The following is a 10506-nucleotide window of genomic DNA, read 5'->3' as shown; positions in this document are numbered from 1 at the left end:
AGCATTCTCTCAACCTGGGCTGTATTTTCGGCTATCAGCACTATGTCATCTGCGAACCTGAGATGGTTTAGCCGCTCGCCATTGATATTAATCCCGCCTTTCGAGTCTTCTCATCGAAAAACCAATTCAAGACAGGCTGTGAATAGTTTTGGTGAAACTGTATCTCCTTGTTTCACACCTTTCTCGATGGGAATTCGGAGGGGAGTATCGAACAGCAATATGTCCGTGCTGCAGCCAGAGTTCACTTCCTTTAGTAATGTGTTATATTTCGCGCTGATGCCCTGTTCTAAAAGAGCTTCAAGAACGGTGTTAGTCTCGATGCTGTCGAATACCTTCTCGTAGTCCACGAGGGCAATGCACAAAGGGAACTTGTATTCCCTTGAATGCTCTAGTAGTTGGTTTAGAGCAAAGATACGGTCTATTGTGTTGTAATTCCATTGGAAGCCAGCCTGCTCTCTCGGTTGCGGTTCATCCAGGTTTTGTGACAGTCGATTTGTTATTATTTTAGTGAACAACTTATAGATATGCGAAAGCAGGCAGATCGGGCAATAGTTCTTTAGATTGTCTCGATTGCCTTTCTTATGCAGCAGGATAGTATTGGACTCTTTCCAACTGGACGGTATCTTCTGGATTTCCAGGTAGCGGCTGAATCTTTGGGCAAGAGCTTTCCAAAGTTCCTGACCTCCTGCCTTAAGCACTTCTGCTGTCAGACCATCCTTGCCTGAGCCTTCCCCTCTTTCATTTGATGGACTGTGTGACAGACTTCGCTGATGAGAACCAGGAGTATGTGTTCATCAGTTTGTTGAAGTGATGGCACTGGGATGTCTGTACGGGATGCAAACAGCTGGGTATAGAAATCCCTGCAGATTGCCTCCATCTCTGTTCGATCGGTTACTGATCCTCTGTCCCTGTTCTTCAAAGCCGATAATGATGACCTGTACAACGCCAGTTCCCCTTTGCATTTTTTGAGACTTTTACGATCTTCAGCAGCCTTTAGGAGCTTTTCGGTTAGAAATTTCTCGAAGTCTTCCTTCAGCTTCATTCGTATGAGCTTGAAGAGAAGGGAGTACTCAAGCCTGTCGCTGCCATTTCTTTTCATTTTCCTCCTCTTCTCCAATAAAGTCTTTGTATTCTCTGAGATTCTTCTGCTAGCTCTTCCTGGTCTTTCACGCTCAGCTGATTTCACACACCGTTTCAGTCGCTTACTGAAGTTCTCATAATAATTCTCACAGTCGTCCAGGAGGCTCCAATCTTCCCTGGAAATGTTTTCCTTCAGGATTGCCTCGTCAAAAGCTACCGGTTGGTGCCTTCTGTTCGCCATGCACAGCGCCTTTTTCTCCACCTTTACAGTGAACGTGAGTCTGGCTCTCAGCAGGCGATGATCGCTACTGATATTGAATGACGGCATGACTGAAATATCCTGCACGATGCATCATCTGTAGATCAGAGCGTAATCCATTTCATTTTTTGTCTTCGCATTTGGTGCAATCCAGGTCCATCTTCTGTTGGCCTTCTTTCGGAACCAGGTGTTACCAATGAACTTTCTCCTCATCTCTGCCAATATAGCTAGTCGTTCTCCGATACCGTACCTTCCTATGAACTTTTCACCCTCTCTCCCTCTTCCAACCTTGGCTTTAAAATCTCCCATCAAGATCGTATATGTGGAACTCTGAGATAGGGTTTCCTCCAGCTCCTGATAGAATCCTTCCTCATCATTATCTTTGCATGCACTTGTGGGAGCATAGATCTGGATGATTTTGTGGGTACTATTTCAGTTCAATCGGAGGTAAAGCACCCTGATACGCAATGACTTCAAATGGGATGAGACAATTTTCAAAGACCATTCCTTGTTTCTGATGAATCCGACTCCTCCAACTATCCTTGTGCCTTCTCCTTTTCCTAGAATGACCTTGCTTCCATCCCTCCAGCTGACCTCCATCCCCTTCTTCCATTGTGTTTCGCAAACACCCAGCACTTCGCAGGCTGTTTTTGCCTTTTCCTCCATGAGATGGTTTATCGATTCCTCCCTCGTCAGTGTTCTGAAGTTATAAGCGCACACTGAGAGAGTTGTCCGGTTTCCTTTTGGCGACCTGGCACTGGAGTTTCTTTGCAGCCTCTCGTCATTCAAATGCCGCACTGCCTCCGGAGTGGGGATCGAGGAATGTGCAGAGAACTGAGACTTGGTTTTCCTTGTTGTTTTAGCCATTGTTTTTCAGCCAAGCTTGGTAAACTGAAAAAAAGAAGTAGCCTAAATGAAAGTAATTTTAGATTTTTCAACAATTGTTTAAATTGTATTCAAGAAGTAGTAACAAAGTTACTAATAAGAACAGGAGGCCTTGTGGCATCTTAGAGACTAACAAATTTATTTGAGCATAAGCTTTCGTGAGTGAAGGTCAGAGGTTCAAAATGAGGATACCGGATGGGGACACCGAGCAGAGAACCCTGGACAGCACCCACTGCTCCTCAAAGCTGTGGAGGGAGCCAGCGGACGCTGCCCAGTGGAACTCTGCCCGGATGCGTGAAACTAGGGAGGAACGGAAATAGGCCCCGCAGTCGCAGAGCACCCCCTCGTCCAACATCCTCCTCCTGGTGTTATAGATGGAGACATTGGCCAGAGCCAGGAGGAGGTTGACGAGGAGGTCTCGCGACTTCGTGGGGCCACGGATAGGGTATGCGAAAAGGAATAAGTGTGGGGAAAAGTGCAGCCAGAACCTCAACAAGATGTTCTGGAGGAGCCGGAGTAGGGGCTGCAGCCTGGTGCATTCGAGATAGGCGTGCGCCAGGTTCTCCCTCAAGCCGCAAAAGGGGCAGGCCTCAGGTGTAGGGGTGAACCACGCCAGGTGCACACCCGTGCTCACGGCTCCATGAAGGAGCCGCCGACTAATGTCCCCGGAGGGCCGTGGGACCAAGGTGGAATAAAGGCTGGCCCACCGGGGCTCCTCACCCTCTCTAGGTGGAAGACAGTCCTGCCTTTTGATGTCGGGGCGGGACGCGAGGGTGAGGAAATGCTATGTATGGCACATGAGTGTGTACAGATGGTTTCTGGGCGTGGTTCAAAACTGGACCGGCTGCAAGGAGTGCAGCCAGCTCAGAGTGTGGGAGCGGGGAGGCCGGGGGGGGGGGCTCGCGGCACAGGGGCCCAAGAAAAATGTCCAGAGGGCCAGGGGTGAGGGGTGGGTGGGGAACGCCCTCTCACAGGGCTCGCCACAGGAAAACGAGGGAATCGGGTGACAAGGCGGCCTTCACCTCCTGGAATATGCGCCTAGGGGTCGGAAGGGTGGAAAGCCCCATGCGTCATCTGAGCGCGTGGGGCTCCACCCAATCCCTCCTGTCATAGCCCAGGAGGTCTCCGACTCTGGCGGTTTCTGCCAGGACCAACCTCTGACACACCGAGGGAGACTCTGCCACCTGCACACGGAGATCGAGGTTGTGTAGCAGGGGATCCGTGAGGAGGTCCGCTCCCTCGGTGGCCACAAAGGACCTGGTTGCTGAAAAAAGCTTCCAGGTCCGGAGGAGGTCCTGGTAGAAGACAGGCAGCTCAAAGAGGTCTCGCGGACGGCCTCTCAGATGGAGAAAAAAGAGCTGCTGGTCATATCAGAGCCCTCGGAGACAGTGGAGGAAGGCATGTGCCAGCATGCTCCACGCCGGACTACCTGCACCGTAAAGGAGCCTCTGCAGGGCCTGGAGGCGGAAGACATGGACCTGGCTGTGCAAGCAAACAGGCCCTGTCCTCCCTCCTCCAGGAGGGGACTCAGAGCCCCTGCAGAGACCCAGTGCAGCCCCGGCCAGAAGAACCCCAGAGCCATCCTCTGGAGCCTGGCCAGGATCCCCGGGGCCGGGCTCAGGGTGTTGAGTCGGTGCCAGAGCATGGACAGAACCAGCTGGTTCAGCACCAGCGCCCTCCCTCGCAGAGAGAGACACCGAAACAGTCCTGTCCCTCTCTGCAGCCGCTCACCCGCCCTGGCCTCCAAATCCTGCCAGTTCTCCGACAGAGAAGGATGCGTGGTGGAGAGATAAAAGCCAAGATAGAGCAGCGGACCCACGCTCCACCGGATGGCTTGAAGCGCGGGTGGGAGGGAGCTTGTCTCCCACCCGTCCCTGACCACCAGGCCAGAGCTCTTGACCCAGTTGACCCGGGCGGAGGAGGTCACCGAATAAATGGCCTGGCAGGCCTCCACCCACACCAGGTCATCCAGGTCCTGGACCACGAGGAGCACGTTGTCGGCGTATGCCGACAGGACCAGCCGCAGCTCCGGCTCCCAAAGCGCCAACCCTGTCAACCTCTGGCAGAGGAGACGGAGGAAGGGCTCGATCGCCAGAGCGTACAGCTGGCCCGAGATGGGGCATCCCTGCCGTACTCCCTGCCTGAAGCTGACCGGCTCGGTCAGGGTCCAGTTGAGCCTGACCAGACACTCCGCATTGGCGTACAGCACCTGGAGAAAGCCCACAAACTGGGGACCGAAGCCGAATGCCCGCAGGGTGCCCAGGAGATACCCGTGGTCCAAGCTGTTGAACGCTTTCTCCTGGTCCAGGGACAGGAGGGCGAACGACAGACCATCCCTACGCCCCAGCTCCAAGAGGTCCCGGACCAAATACAAGTTGTCAAAGATGGTCCGGCCCAGGACGGTGTAGGTCTGGTCGGGGTGGACCATGTCCACCAGCACGGACCCCAGCCGCAGCGAGATGGCCTTCACTACAACCTTGTAGTCCATGCTGAGGAGCGAGATGGAACACCAATTCCATAAGTCGCGGAGGTTCCCCTTCTTTGGCAATAAGGCGAGCACAGCTTGCCTGCACAAGAGAGGGAGGACTCCGCTTTGCAAGGACTCGGCCCAGACGATGACAAGGTTCGGGCCGAGGACGTCCCAGAACATGCGGTACAACTCCACGGTCAGCCCATCCCTGCCCGGAGATTTATTAGTGGGCATGCGACGGAGGGCTTCCGAGAGCTCGGCCAGAGAGAGAGGCAGCTCCAGCCGGTCTCGGTTGCCCGCACTGACCATCGGGAGTTTGGTTCAGAGCACCCTGCGGGCATCGGTGTCGGTCAGATCCGGGGAGAAGAGGCTGGCATAGAAGGCCCTGGCCCTTCCACGAATCTTCTCCGGATCCGTGAGGGGGGTCCTGTTCTCCGCCAGGAGGCAGGTGATGTGCTTTTTGGCCCCCCCTCCTTTTCTCCAGGGCATAGAAGAAGCGGGAACCGCGATCCATCTCCCGAAGGAGGCGGATGCGGGATCGAACAAAAGCACCCCGGGCTCCATGGTCCTCCAGGGCCCGGAGCTCCTCCCGCTTCTCCCAGTACGCTGCACGGAGGGGTGGATCCTTGGGGCCAGAGGCGAGACGCCTCTGTAGCTCTAAAACCTCCCACTCCAACTGCCCTATCACCGCATCCCTCTGCCGGGAGGCACCCCGGGTGTAGTCGCGGCAGAAGAGCTGTGCACGCACCTTCCCCACATCCCACCGCTGCCTCGCCGAGGGAAAGGCACGCCGCTACCCCCGCCAGGCCAGCCAGAACTCCTGGAAGGACGCCAGGAAGCCCATGTCCTCCAGCAAGCTGTTATTAAAATGCCAATAGGCCGGCCCCGGCCTCTCCGGACTGAGAGAGGCTGTCACGGTCACCAAGTGGTGATCTGAGAACGGGGCCAGCCGGATGCTGGAGGCATAGGCTCGTGCATGATGGAAATGCGAGATATAAATGTGGTCCAACCGGGAGTGGTGCGACCGATCCCCCTCCACTCGGACATAAGAAAAGGTAACATCGTCGTCCGGGTGGTGGTCGCGCCAGACGTCCAGAAGGGAGTGGTGATCCACGATCTCCCTGAGGACGCCCGCGGCTGCCTGGGATGTCTCGACTCCTGAGCGGTCCCGCTCCTCGAGGGTGGTGTTGAAGTCCCCGCCCAGAACCAGGCACTCGTGAGGATCCAGGGTGCCGGGGAAGGCCGATGCCTGCCGATAGAAACGCACTCGTTCCGGGCCCGCGTTCGGGGTGTAGACGTTGACCTGGTTTAATATCAGCTCCTCCACACAGGCCCGGACGTGCAACAGGCGACCCAGCACAACCTCGGCTACCCCCAGCACCTCGGGCCGTAGCTCGCGGGAGAACAGGGTGGCCACCCCAGCTGAGTGGGCGCCAAGGTGGCTAAAGTAAACCCCGTCCCCGCACTCCAGCCGCCAGCTAGCCTCGACGGCTGGAGCCATGTGGGTCACCTGCAGGAAGATCACAGACTACCCCCCTCCCGAAGGAAGGAGAGCACCTGGCTCCTGCGGAGACCCATGCTACAGCCCCTGGTGTTCAGCGTAGCAAAGATGGTGTCCTTCATAGGGAGGGCTTGGGCGAATCCTCACAGGCAGGGGAATCGACGGCCTCCAGCGAGCCCCGCAAAAACCCATGTGCGACCCCAAAGGTCATCAGGGAGTCTTGGAACTTATGGGCCTGCCGGTAGGCCACGCTGCCCTGCCTCCCGGTCCCTCGCCCCTCCCCGAAAAGGCCCTTCACGGCCCGGAGGACACAGTGGAAGTCCCCCCAGCGCTGGAGGGCGAGCTGCACCTTGCCCTTTGAACCACGGGTGTCCAGCAGGAAACGGCGCAGCTCTTCCCTCAGCGCAGAGGGGGATGCGGCAGCCAACCCACTGCTGACCTCCGGTGAGGCCCCTAAAAGATCTTCGCCGCCTGCAGAGACGGGCAAGCATGGAGCGGAGACCCGGCGCGGTTGTGCCGGGCAGCCTGTCCCCATCCCCGGCACGGGAGGGGCGGCGGAGGGAATAGTGCAGCCCCCGTGATGTTGGGAAGAGGGGACATGAAAACCACCCCCTGAGAATTGTCCGTAGACAGAGGAAACAAGACAACCTCGGGGGCGGCAATAACATGGGAGGTGGTGAAGGAGAGGGCGAGCAACTCACTGGGGACGGAAATAGGATCGGGGCGGGGACGGGGCCAGGGACGAGGACAGAAGAAGGGGCAGGATCAGGGACGAGGGCCAACATTGGGACCAGAGCAGGAGAGGGGCCGGGAGCAGGGGTAGGAACAGGAGCGGGGACACTGATGGGTTCACGGGCCCCGGCAGCCGGGCTATCGGGGTGCGGCTCCTCTCAGCTGGGAAGGGGGACAACGGGACAGAGGTTAGAGAGGGGCCTTCACTGATGCTGGGCACGGGAGCTGTGAGAAACACGTCACCCACAGCCACGGCATCACGCACTACGGAAACTTCAGGGGGGCCCCCCTCCGGAGGGGAAGCCAACTGCTCCGTCCGGGCGCTAGAGGGCACGCCCACAGGCTCGGGGCCCAACCACTCGGCATCGGCCGTCGCCTCTAGGGGCTCGGTGGCCTCAGGTGAGGTGCCATCCATGGCCAGGCAAATAGGGAGAGCCAGGGGCGCCCCCAGGACCAGAGCGGGGGCTACAGTTGGGAGTGAGGGGCAGGGAGAAGGAGGAGGGGGTGGTGGAACTGAGCCACCACCCAGATCGAGGCCCGCTGACTGGGGGTCGTCCTCCCCCTGGGTGACCAGGGTCAGACCCAGGGCCTCGATCTCCTCGAATATGGAGGTAAATCCAGTCCCCGCGGCCCCAGAGTCCTCCGCGCCAGGAGCCGGGGCAGTAATAGCCCCGGTATCAACAAGGGCAGGGGGCGCAGATGGCAAAGGGGCCGGGGGAACTCCTACAGAGGCCTCCTCGGGAGGGGACTCAAAAAGGGGGGTGGGGACACCTCCGGCTGCTGCCATGGCCGGCGTCTCCTGCTGAGCTCCATCCGGGGGCGCAGCAGAAGATGTAACAGCATCAGCCCCCCGCAGCATTTTTCGGGGGGCCTCCTCTCCCTCTTCGTCGGAGGGGAGGGATCGAGCCCGCGTTTTACGGGCGCCGCGCTTCCCCTGGACAAGCACCCAGCCCTCCGAGGTGCGGGTGGAGGGCCGGTCAGCAGGGGCAGGGCCAGAGGGCAAGGGCGATCGTTTTGGGGCTCGGGGCAGCAAGGGCGGGACAATGGGAGGAAGGGAAACCTCCCCCTGGGGTGGGCCCTCTCCCACAGCCGGCAGAGGTCGTGCCGCCCTCTCCTCCGCGGGAGGAGGGGCAGCGGCAGCCGGGCTGCCAGGGTCGCCGGCGGTGACAGGGCCGGTGCCCTCCCGGGTCTCGGGGGTCCCAGACGCTCCTCCAGGTGGGGTCAGGGGGCAGTCCCTCCGGACGTGCCCCGTCGCCCAGCAGAGAAAGCACCGGGCCTCCCCTGTCAAATAGTGGACCCGGTAATGGGCCCCCTGGTAGGGCACCAGGAAGGACCCCTCGAGCGCCACCCCGCCACGCGTCGCCGGAGGCACTGGAGTCTGCACCTGCCGGCGGAAGGAGAGAACGTGACGGAGGGCGGGGTCCTTGCAGCCCAGCGGGAGAGGGCTGATGATGGAGATGGGTTTCCCCAGGGTGGAGAGGGCAGGCAACAGGGCAACGCTGGGCAGGAAAGGCGGGACGGAGGTCAATGCTACCCATACGCCCAAGACCTCCAGGGATCCTAGGGGGACGAACACGCCCCCCACCGCCATGCCCTTCTCTACCGCCTCCTCCGCGGCGGCCTCCGGCGCTAGGAAGAACGCAACCTTACCGTACATCTTGGAGGCCGCCACGACGGCCGTGGGCCCCACCACCCTCGCCAACGCCCGCACGTACGTCTCTGTGTGGGGCGAGGCGGACGCCAGGAGGCAGCGGATGCCGTGCCTCCTGGTCAGCGAGGGGAAAGGGCCCCGGCCCCCAGGAATGGCATCAGAGGCGGCAGTCGGGGCAGATGGCGCGGTGGCATGCGGGGGGGGGGGCGGCAGCCACCTGGGCGTACGCTCTGGGGGCTAGGGATGGAGAGCCCCAGAGCTGGTGGAGGGAACGGCTAGGGAGGAAGGGGCCGCGGCAGATGTCGGGGCCGTGGCAGGGAGGGCAGCCCCGCCAACGGGAGGTTTTGTTTTCTGGGCGGGGCCTTTGCCCTGTTTATTCCCCTGGCCCTTTTTGCCAGTGGAAGGGGCAGCCATGGCAGAGGTGGAGTCTGGGCTCGTGGCGGCTGAGAGGGTAGCCGCTGGGATGGGCAAGGGTGGTGGCATGGGAGGAACTATGGGAGCAGTGCGGGCAGGAGCAGGGGCAGGGACGGGGCCAGGGGCAGAGGCAGGATCCTCCTCCACAGTGGAAAGAGGCAGGAGGAGGCCCTAAATTGGGGGTGGGACTATGGATAACTGCTCCTCCCCAATAGACGGCAGGCAGGGGAGAAGGGTCCAGCAAACAGGGTAGGGGGAATAGGGAAGGTGGGACAGGGCCAACCACTCCTCCCTGCTCAACTGTATGCAGGGAGGAGGGAACCAGTGTGGGCTGGGGGGAACTGTAGCGGGGCACCGGGGGAAGGGAAGAAGCAACCACTCCCCCCCGCTAGGCTGCAGGCAGGGGAGGAGGGTGCGAAGAACAGGAGGACATGGGGACAAAAAGGAGAGGGGGACAATCACGGGCGCAGGGCGGAGCGCTGGCTCTTCCGACTGCACTCGGAAGGGGAAGGACTATAATTGCATCAGGGGAGGTGCAGTGATCAGGGTAAATAACTTAAAAGGGGGGGGCACAAACGCTCCGAAAGGGGACATGGGCACACCACACTGCGGGCTGGGCGGGGCAAGGGTCAGCGGGAGTCAGGGGGAACAGCAAACAACTGAGGGTGGGGCAAGTAGAGCACAAGGGCAGGGTGGGAACCAAACTCCTGGGGAAGGGCGGGGCAGGCGAAGCAACAATTTGCAAGGGTTGGGGCGGGGCAGGCACAGGAACAAACCCAGGAACCTAGGATAGGGCCAGGGTGGCACAGGCAAACAACCAGGGAAAAATCTTCCGGGGAGCTATGGGAGGAAGGGAGGAGAAAACTGGGCTGGGGGTAATGGGAAGTAATGCAACTGAGGGAGGGGGGCCAAGTCCAAACAAAAGCGGGGGGGAGAGTGCACCCACGAGCGCTTGTGGGGCTCACTCCAGTCCGTGCTCACTGCTGGAAACAGTCCCGGGTGGTGGTGGGCGAAGAAGCGAGCAGCCCCGTTGAGGGGCGAGCAGCAGGTGTTGAGGGTCAGCCGGGTTGGTGGAGGGGGTGGTGGCAAAAAGGGGGGTGGTGGTGAAGGAAGATGTGGCGGGGCACAGCAGGACTGGGGGAGGGCTCCACGCCTCTCCCCCGGCCCCCCACAGCAGCAAGAAGCCACCACCACCCCAGGAACACCGCTGGTAAAGTCACTCAGTCCAATAACCGACCCCCTCCACAATTCCCCGCAGCGGCCTTCCTCCTCCTCGACGGGGCAGCCAGCTCAGCAGCGAGCAGGCGGGCCCAGGCAGAAGGGGTGACAACGGCGGTGGTGGGGGCGGCGGGTTCCTCGCTTCTCCTTCCTCCAGAGGGGTGGGGAAGGGGGGAAGACTGGCAAGGCCCCCCCTCCCCACAGCAGCAAGAGCGGCAGCGGCTGCCAGAAGGGGTCCCAGCCAGCAGCGGCCGCCCAGGGAGGCGGGCAGGCAGGGAGGGAGCTCCAGCCAGCAG

Source organism: Eretmochelys imbricata, chromosome 1 (assembly GCF_965152235.1).
Source record: "Eretmochelys imbricata isolate rEreImb1 chromosome 1, rEreImb1.hap1, whole genome shotgun sequence".
In the NCBI taxonomy this organism is placed as follows: domain Eukaryota; kingdom Metazoa; phylum Chordata; order Testudines; family Cheloniidae; genus Eretmochelys; species Eretmochelys imbricata.
This window is presented reverse-complemented; position numbering follows the sequence as displayed.